Source organism: Fukomys damarensis, unplaced genomic scaffold, assembly GCF_012274545.1.
Source record: "Fukomys damarensis isolate Sample0158 unplaced genomic scaffold, DMR_v1.0_HiC HiC_scaffold_19, whole genome shotgun sequence".
NCBI lineage: Eukaryota > Metazoa > Chordata > Mammalia > Rodentia > Bathyergidae > Fukomys > Fukomys damarensis.
This window is the reverse complement of record NW_022900931.1, coordinates 47694560-47703668: the sequence shown is the minus strand read 5'-3', so window position 1 is coordinate 47703668 and position 9109 is coordinate 47694560. Positions and strand designations below refer to the sequence as shown.

At 52.8% G+C, this 9109-nt stretch overlaps 1 protein-coding gene across 2 annotated transcripts in view; it reads left to right on the top strand.

Moving 5' to 3' along the window:
- Window positions 1-98: 98 nt before the first annotated feature.
- Window positions 99-9109, top strand: part of Vangl2 (VANGL planar cell polarity protein 2) — a 24567-nt gene continuing 15556 nt past the window's right edge. Inside the window, exon 1 of one of the 2 annotated variants that reach the window (XM_033765698.1) lies at window positions 99-220. The gene's annotated coding sequence lies outside the window, so the exon portion shown is untranslated. Of the gene's footprint in view, window positions 221-3755; window positions 4050-9109 lie in introns of those variants that run through there. The other variant, XM_010616658.3, reaches the window with a different exon arrangement.

The following is a 9109-nucleotide window of genomic DNA, read 5'->3' as shown; positions in this document are numbered from 1 at the left end:
CGGTCCGCTCGCCCAGCGAGCCGCGGAGTGCCCCCCAACTTTGGGGAGGGGAAGGGGCGCCTGGGGAGGGGGCGGAGCCCAGGCCTGGAGAGCCGGGGACTTTCCTCGGCCCGGGGCTCCTGTGGGGGCCTCAATGATCCCCAGGGAGCCGGTTGAAGCCGGAGACCCGGGGCTCATGCTGGAGGCTGGGGAAAAGCCAGTGGAAGGACCGAGCGTGGAGGTACTGGAAGCCGAGGGTGTTTCGGGGTGCACGCTCATTTCAGAAGTGTGGGGAGAGATGAGGACAAGTATGCGTTCAGGGTGCCGACTGAAGTCGGGGGAACCGGCTGCGGACTATAGAGGGTTGTTGTGTGTGTAGCCCGAGGATGGGGCTGGTGGCAGGAGACCCGGATACTGAGGGCTGAGGGGCCGGCCCCGGAACCCCCCCACTCGTGTTTGCCCATCATGTTTACCCGTGGGCTCTGCGTTAGTGAGTTTTAAAGGGCTGCCGGAGGATCGGTGTGCAAGATTCTTTGTTTTTGTGTGTGTGCATGCTTTGACGCGCTACGTGTTCCTGCAGGTGGGCCACGGGTCTGGATGTGTAGGTGTGTTTCTGTGCTTGAGTGTGTGTGCACCCGGGGAGCGGCTGACCATGCATCTGCTGGTTGATTGGACATGTATTTGTGTGTATGCGCAGGGGAAGGGGTGTGTGTCTGTGTGTGTGCTGGAAGAGGGGCTTGTGGGAAAGAGGTGGATGACTGTTAAGAAAGGTGGGTGTGTAAGAGCAGAATGGGGTATATGAGAATAGGTGTGTGTGCACCTGTGTATTGGTAAAGAGTGTGAGAATATCTGTGTTCTCTTGTATATGATCTGTGTTGAAGAGTATCAACATGTGCGCTAGGGTGTGTATTTCAGTGTGTGTGCTGGGGGTACCTCTGTCTCTACAGGCAGATTTTCCTGGCAGGAAGCCCACGGGGAAGGCTGTCTGCAGGATTCTGAGGGTTTTGGTTTTGGATGGCCCTGCCTGGGCTCACTGGGTAGTGCCCGAAGTATGGAGACAGATCGGTGGGAGGGGTGTCTTGGGAGGTTTCTGCTTTGGAAGATGGGTTCTTCGGTTCTGTTTGTAGTCCTGGAGGAATTTGGGGAACTAGAGGAGCTAGGAATGAGAATTAGAAGAGCTCCTTTGGCTTCCAGTGCTGGGAGAGGCCATGCACTTGGCTTCCCTGTCTCAGGGCAGCCCCCTCAGGCCGCAGTTCTCTTGGACAGCTGTGTTGGAGCTGGCTGCTGCAGAGTCCTCCAGCTCTGCCCTGCCTCTAGGATCCCCAGATTCCTGAGGAGCCTGGAATTTGGTGTAGAATGGGAGTGAGAGGCAGCAGCATCACTGGAGGATGAGACTCAGTAGGAAGAGCTGGGGTCCCCTGTGCGTGGGGTTGAGTGTTTCTTCAGGGGTGTTGTGTTTCTGTGTGGTTTACTGTGTAATTTCTTTTGTCCCTGGTGAGAAGCTTGATTAGGATGGAGATGTGTGAGCTTTTGAGAGGGCAGATGTTGGTGTGTTGTAAGGGGTCTGTATTCATCAGTGAGAAAGTGCAGTGAGGAATCAGTGTGGATGTCTTTCTCTATAGTAGTAGCTGCTACCTTTAGCTTTCTTCTCTCTTGTTATTTCTCTTTTGGGGTGTAGGGAAGGAGGGACTGGCATCTCCTTTAGGACCCACTCTGTTGCATGCTCTCGGCCGTTTCTGTTGTGCTGTGAGAGGTTAGGTTGAGACATGGAGTTGAGGCTGTGATTGCACACGCCCATTAGGGTCTCTGGGCAATGGAATTGGAATGTTAGCATCTCCAATGGGCATGTGCAATCACAATGTTCCCTCTGTACTCCTTGAGGCTCCCTACCCTTTCTAAGATCCAGGAATAAGAGTAGTGAGGGATACACAGTATTTGGACTAGGAATAGTTGTAGAGTAGGAAAAGACAATATTTTCTTCCTTAAAAATTCATGATTCCCTCAAACGGGACATCTTTCGGATGGTTAGCATTTTCAGGGCTAACAAGGCACTTGTGGCCAAGAGGATGGATGTGGTCCAGACTTCTAAGGTATCTTGTTGGCCCACGTGTGCATCATACTCGTGGGGGCACTTTTCCAAGGCGAGGAACTGTGGTCAGACAATAGGAAGTGCCATTTCAGAAAGTACTTCCAGCCTGGGACCCACTGGCCACGTCGGCCCCTCCTCCCCCATTGTCCTGCTCCTGCCTTCTGTTTCCTCTAATTCTTCAGGGCAGGCCTCTCTGCTGTGTCTCCTTCTGCTTCTTGAAACTCTCCTAGGTCAAAGGAAGAATTCTCCTTTCCCTCGCCCTACAGCAAGACAGATTTTATCTGCTCCTCTGGAGGAAGAGGTCTAGGACTCCCCTTCTCTGCTCTGAGTTTTAGGTTCTCCAGTCTTCTTTGTTTGTTCTTTCTTTAACAGCTTCCTGTGGTGTGAGGCCAAAGAGAGGAATCAGATTTGATTGGAATTAATACTTAATAGCAGTGTGACCTTGGGCAAGTTATTAAACCCTATTCCTGAGCCTCACTGGGTGTCTAAGGCACTATCCTCCAAACCTGGACTGAGTCTATCTGTAAGGAATCCCAGTTCCCCCCATGGACACCTTCCTTGCTTTCAGCTTGCTTTTAAATTCTGGCTTTGCCGCATCCTAATTCTATGACCTCAGACAAAATAGGTAACTTTTTGAAGCTTCACCTGTTAAATGGGGTAATAACAGGCTCCACCTCTTAGGATCATGATGAGGACACAATGAAATAATCTGGACAGGGCACGCTGCGTAGCGCCTGGCTCATAGGAAGTGCTGGTAAAGTGGCTTGGTTTCTACCTGATGGCCGTGGTAAGGGAGAGAAGTCTGGGTAGCCGGGCTTGAGAGCTGGGCTTCAGTTCTGTTCTCCACTACAGACCTCGTTGGGTACTGCCTCTGGGTACCAGGCGATGTGAGGGGCGCAGGGGATGGAGGGGTGAATAAGTAAGGTTTCCACAGGATGAACATGCTGATGCCCATGGCTCTGTGAATGCTGTTTGGAGGTGTTCCAGAGCCCCCTGGAGCATAGAGGAGGTGTCCTTGACCCTAGGGTGGGGTGTTAGGGAAAGTTCCTCGAGGAGATGTGCCCTTAGCTGGATTGTTAAAACAAAAAACAAAAAAACTTAATGTGAAATTTACATAGCAAAATTAACCACTTGAAAGTGGCATTCGGTGGCATTTAGTTCATTCGCAATGTTTTACAGCCATCATCTCTGTCTAGTTCCAAAACATTTTTACCATCCCCAAAGGAATCCTGTACCCACTTGAGCTTTTGCTCCCAGTTTCCTGTCTCAGTTCCTGGCAACTGCCAATCCACATTCTGACCACGTGGTATTACCTATTCTGGATATTTCACATATGTGGAGTCATGTGTTGTGTGCCCTTTTGTGTTTGGCTTCCTTCACTTAGTGTAAAGTTTTCAGGGTCCATCCACATTGTAGCATGTATCAGTACACCACTCTTTTTAATGGCTGAGTAATATTCCTTGCATGGCTATATCTTAGCTGAATCTCAAAGGACAAGCCAATAGGGCGGAAGAGACTGAAGAGGGCCCTGCTTGTAGAGGCTGAACATAAGCAAGAAGGAACATGGGGTGTTTGGTGCTGCTGGATTTTTTTTTTTGTACCCAGGATTGAATTTGGGACCTTGCACTTGCAAGGCAGGTGGTGGCACCACTGAGCTAAATCCCCAGCCCCTCGTGCTGCTGGATTTTGAAGTGTGATTTCGTTTGGCCTCAGTTTTCGTAGTTATAAAACACAGTTAATGATCCCTCTCCGTCCTTCCTTTTCCTGACGGGTTGGTAGAGGTGGAAGTGTTAGGGGAGAGGAGAGGCTGGGATGTTGTTCCTCCACTTAGGGTCTTTTTTAACTTGTTCTTTCCTCTTTCCTGGCAGCTCCCTCCTATGCGCCCTTACCCTTCTCCCTGTGTGAGCTCACCTTCCTGCTTTCTTGGTGTCAGCGTGCCCTCTCTGAGTTGGTCTGAAATTTCTCCTCTTCCCCTCTCCAGGTGGGTAATGATGTGCATGATGAGATTTTGGCAGCGGAGGCGAAGGAAGGGGCTGGGAGTAAATCTACTCACACTGTCCCTGTCTCTTTGCCCTTCTTCACCCCGTCTCTTGGTGTTCGGCCTTGGGCAACCCTCTTGTCACCACCTCTGCTGTGACCTGGACACAGGGCCACAGAGAATCTTTGCAGCTGCCTCTTCCACCCTGCTTGGTACAGAGGAGGAGGCAGAGGCGGGGGTGGGGGGCAGTAGGAAATGAAGTGTTCCCCTGCTTGCGTGGTGCCCCTGGCAAGGCTGGTAATTACAGACAAGACAGCTGGGAATGGGCTGGGAGGAACAGGCCTGAAATCAGCAGAGCTGAGGCTAGAGGCTATCCTGGTGATCAGGGTGGGGCGGTGAGAAGGGAGAGCGGGAAGAGGCTGGGGGCTGGGGTGGGGCGGGCGGCCTGGTGCTCCCCACCCCTGTGCCATCTAGAGGAGAGCAGCAGGGGACTAGAGCCCAGGCCCAGCTGTACCACGAGGAAGGAGCCAGGCTGGAGGACCTAGCAGCCCCCACAGAAAGGATCAGAATGAGAGAAGAGGGATTTGTCCGCTCTCTTGGCACCAGGATTAGGTCTAAATTAGGGAGGAGCCAACTATATCCACAGTGGATTCCATCTTTTTCTGGGTGGGGCCTTACTTCCCACTATGAGGCCGTGGGAGCGGTAAGTGGAAAGGATTGGCTGTGCAACCCCTAAAGACGAAAGAGGTAAGAGCAGACATTTAGTTGAACATCTAGTATTTGGCAGACTCTGATATTTTTGCATACACGATTACATCGAAAACTCTTATCCCATTTTATAGAGGTTTAGGGAAAGTGAGCCCCTCATCCAAGATTATATATCTCATCAAAGGCTCTGCCAGGTGATCTGGGTTTTTAGCTCTTCCTAAAGTGTTCTCTTTACCTTTCCTTGCTCTCATTCTGATTAGATCTGATTGTTCACTATTACCTTTAATCTTGAACTTGAATAATTGCCCTGCCTCTTGAAAAGCAGTCATGAGTCCAGATGTCACCCCCAGGAGGAGAGAAGTCTGCCTCTGAGGGCCTCATGAAAGAGTCCAGATTGCCCCTTGGGCAGAAGCCTCTCCTGGGGCTGTAGTCTAGGGGTCTTGTGCCGAGGGGGGCCTGGCACTCACTGGCTGTTTGGTTTTCCTGCAGCTGCCCTGACAATGCCCTTCAGACCCTCCCACTTACCAGTGTGTGGCCAGAAGACCAAGGGTGTTTGCCTGTGGGTCTGGGGAGGAGACTCTGACTTTTTAGGGTGGGTGGGTTTGCGCAGGAACAGGTGCTGAACCCGAGGTGTGAATGCAGTAACTTAAAAAACAACCAAGTGTGAACGAAACACATAATTTTGTCACCTGCTTTACTCCAGGAATGGAACTGGCGTATAGGAGGGATGAGGGAGTTGAGAATCCTCAGAAACAGCGTGAACCTCCTGGGTGGGAGGGGGAGGTTGTCAGAAGGCCGAGGTTGATTGGTCCTTGGGCCTTTCAGTGGCTCAGTTTTCCTAGATAAGAAAGGCTCATTGGTCAGATCGGAGGCCCTGGCTGAGGTGGGAGGAGAAAGTTTTATGGGGAAACCCAGGCCTGCCACCCTCACCCACTTCGTCTCACACCCTGAGGCTCACTCTGCTGCTGTCCCCGTACCATCCAGCCTTGGTGACAGTGTCCCATATGTTGCTCTCCCACGCTCCTTCCTCGAGCCTACTCTTCCCATCTACACGCCAGCACAAGGGTGGCCAACTTCTGCTTCCTAAGTAGCCGCTTCCCACCTCTCTGTGCCTCGAGGCAGGGTGAACAGGGACAGTTGGGCCAGCAGCCTATGAAGAGAAGAGAGGGAGGCATTTTGTTGGAAACGTACCAGAAGTTGGCCGCTGGGCCAACACAGCTCACCCACCTCCTGTTGACCGCTTTCTCTCTGTCCTGGGGATACCTGGAGGCACCTGTTTTCCTTCTTGGTTCTTCCACAACTCACCTGGTGGGTAGGGAGGGGCTGGTCCTTTGCCTCAGCCAGGGAGGAAGCAGTTCAAAGCCCCGTGGGTCGGGATTGTTGGTGAAAATTAAATACAGCCAGCACTCAGGCACCTAGAAACCCGTCACCCTCCCTCCAGCTCAGTGTCCTGTCTCCCCTCTGGCCTCACCTGGGACAGATGCCAAAGGGATTACTCACCCGTTCTCTTGCTGTCCCTGACTCCACCTGCGGTTCCCTTTGAGATTGACAAGGAATGGGGCTGAGGGGAGTGGGATGCTAAGGGGCACATGTATGTGTGTGCGCATGCGTGCAAGTGCATGCGGCGGTGTGCTGTGGCTGGGGCAGGGACTTCTGAGAGCTGGGGTGGGGGTAGGGGTGCCAGACAGACAGCAGAGCAGGTCTCTACAGAACCTGCCTAGCCAGGGCGGGTGGAGCTGGGTGGGGCACGCAGGAGCCATTCCAGTTCCAGAGGGGGAACATCAGTGGAGTTGTGCCTACTTGTGCGTGCGTGTGTGTGTGTGTGCACGCGCGCGTGCATGTGCGTGTGTTTGTGTTTCAGTGTGTTTGTGGACTTGGAGGCTAGTCAGCCTCACCCTTTGCCTTAGACTGAGGGAGATGGAGAGACTCGGTAGAGCTCCTTACCTGATCGTGGAGCTCAGGTACCCAGGCATAGAGCTCCAGGTACCTTCCCCTGCTGCCCCACTGGGGTCCAGTGTCAAGAAGCTGCTCTGGAAGGCCAGATGGCTGGGTGACCCAGCACACCCCGCCCACTGCTACTCACCCATGAGGAGAAGGATCCTGCCCCCGCCCTGGGGCTGTGAAGATGGTGAGCTCATGTCTGGGCTGCCCTGGGAGAAAGCCTGCTTACCACCGGGGGTGGGGGCCCCGGTGCCAGCTCTAGGCTCCCAGGTGCTGTGTTTTCTAACCCTTGGCCCACTGAGCTCGAGCTGTTCTCTCTGGCCTCATGGCCAGCACTGTCACCAGGAATAAGGGTTCAGGGCTTGGGAATCAAAGCCCACTCTCTACCTTTGTTCTTTTTGTGGTAGGAAAACTCACCTGGCATGGGTTTCTTGGGATGGGTGGCTTCTCCACGAGAGAGGCTGAGGGAAATAAGGGATGAACATCACTTATTCTTAGTAGGAAGTGGTTGGGTGCAGCCCTTTGGTCAGGGTGTGTAGCTCAGGCCTGGCACATGTCTGATCCCTGTCACGGGTGAGACATAGGGCCATAGGGCAGGGGTCGGGAAATCCTCCCTTTCATTGTGTTCTTGTAGCGTTGGTTATTTAAAGAACTAGAGTTCAGAAGGAGACTCATGGAGGAAACCGGTCCTACTCCAAAAGAAGCGCACCTCAGAGTCATGGTATAGTGAGGTTTTTCCCACCGCAGCAGAAGGCCGCACGAGGTAGTGACTGTGCACTAGCTATTGGCCTTCCTTGGGCCCCACCTTTTTATCTGTAAAACCTCGAGTTGTACCTTAGAGGCACGAGAGCAGTGAGTGGGTCAATCCACTGACTCCTGAGGGGAATGATGTGGCATAGGTCTTCCTCTCTTCTACGGAAGGAAGCCATGTTAGGTGTCTGCATTTCTTTCTGATATCAAAAACCTCGAGTCCCCTCCCTCTGTGGCTGACAGGGATGCCTAGTTGGAGCTCAGTTATGAAGCTCAGGGAGTAGTATAGCACAGAAGGAGAACAAGCAGGGCCTGGAGTGACCTTCGTGCTTGTGAATCGCTGCTCTACCCTGTGCCTCATGGCTTGATGGGCAGACGTTTAGCTCTTTGGATACTGAACTGGGAGGTTGGATATCAGGCTTGTTTCCTGCCCCCATCTTTTCCCTCAAGGTAGGCACCCAGCACTTTGGAATATATGTTAACATGCTTGGATCAGGGTGGTGATTGGTGAACATTAGGGAACCACAGGTCTGTGTACACAGCTACCCATGAGCTCGAGTGGAGCAGCGGGTATGGACATGTGCATAAGACCTAGGCTCTCGGTTAGGAGTCAGAGGGCTCAAACGGGCGAGGGCCCAAAGACTCTTCTTGAGGAAGGATCTGAGGAGCTGATCGAGCCCATTCCCCTGTGTCCCTGACCAAGGACAGAAAAGGGACCTGCCAGAGATCTGCCCCGTCAGAGGAGAACTTTTGGCTTCTTGTCCTCTTTCCCATCATTTTTACCTCTCTAGCTTAGGTCTTTTCTAACATCAGACCTATGTGCTGCTACACTGCTGGCCTGGTACTTCCGGCCCTGTACTTGAAAGAGGTGAGGAACAATGGCACCTTTTTAAGGTACACTTTTGAGTTCTGTCCCTTTGTTGCCTTGCTTTCTCTTGCGGAGTCACCCTGGCTCTCACAGTGCCTGCTCCTGACCCATCCTTGTGCTCTGCCTCATTTCCCCACCCTGTGCCTAAAGTAGCTGGGGCTGGGCCTGCTGGGTGCACCAGGAGTGGAGGTGGGCAAAGAGGTGGTGAGCACAGCCCCTGGGCCTGGTCATCTGTCCCCAGCACACGCTGCACATGGGTTACTTGTGTGTGTCCAGCGCCTTGTGCCCTTGAGCTGCTCCTGTGAGTAGAGGAATGGGGAAGGGTCAGTCTTGTCTTGGTCTGTGTTTTGGCAACCCCAACCCAACACACACATACATACCCCAGGGCCTTGCTCCCTCTGTGCTTGCCAGGTTTTGAATGTATTTTTTTCTAGAGGCCTCCAATTGTTTCCTGAAGAAACCTGATCTGGAGTACAGACAAAAGCTGGGGCTGCCAGAAGAGAAACCCCATTCTCTCTTCCCCTCTGTCCTTATCCCCCACCTCCATAACCTCCCTCGCTTTGGATTCTGGGTATGGGTTCCAGGGCCCGGCTGCTATCACCTAGGCAACCGGGGGCTTTGGTTACCATGGTGATCAATGTGGGAGAAGCTGGGCATGGGGACAAAAGCCCCCACATTCCCCCCTTGCCCTCCCCCCAGTCCCCTTGGGATGATACTGAGACACATTCCATTAATTTTATTTCTGAAAGGCCTTTGGAGGGGAAAAGGGTCTCTCTCTTTTTTTTTTTTTTTTTTT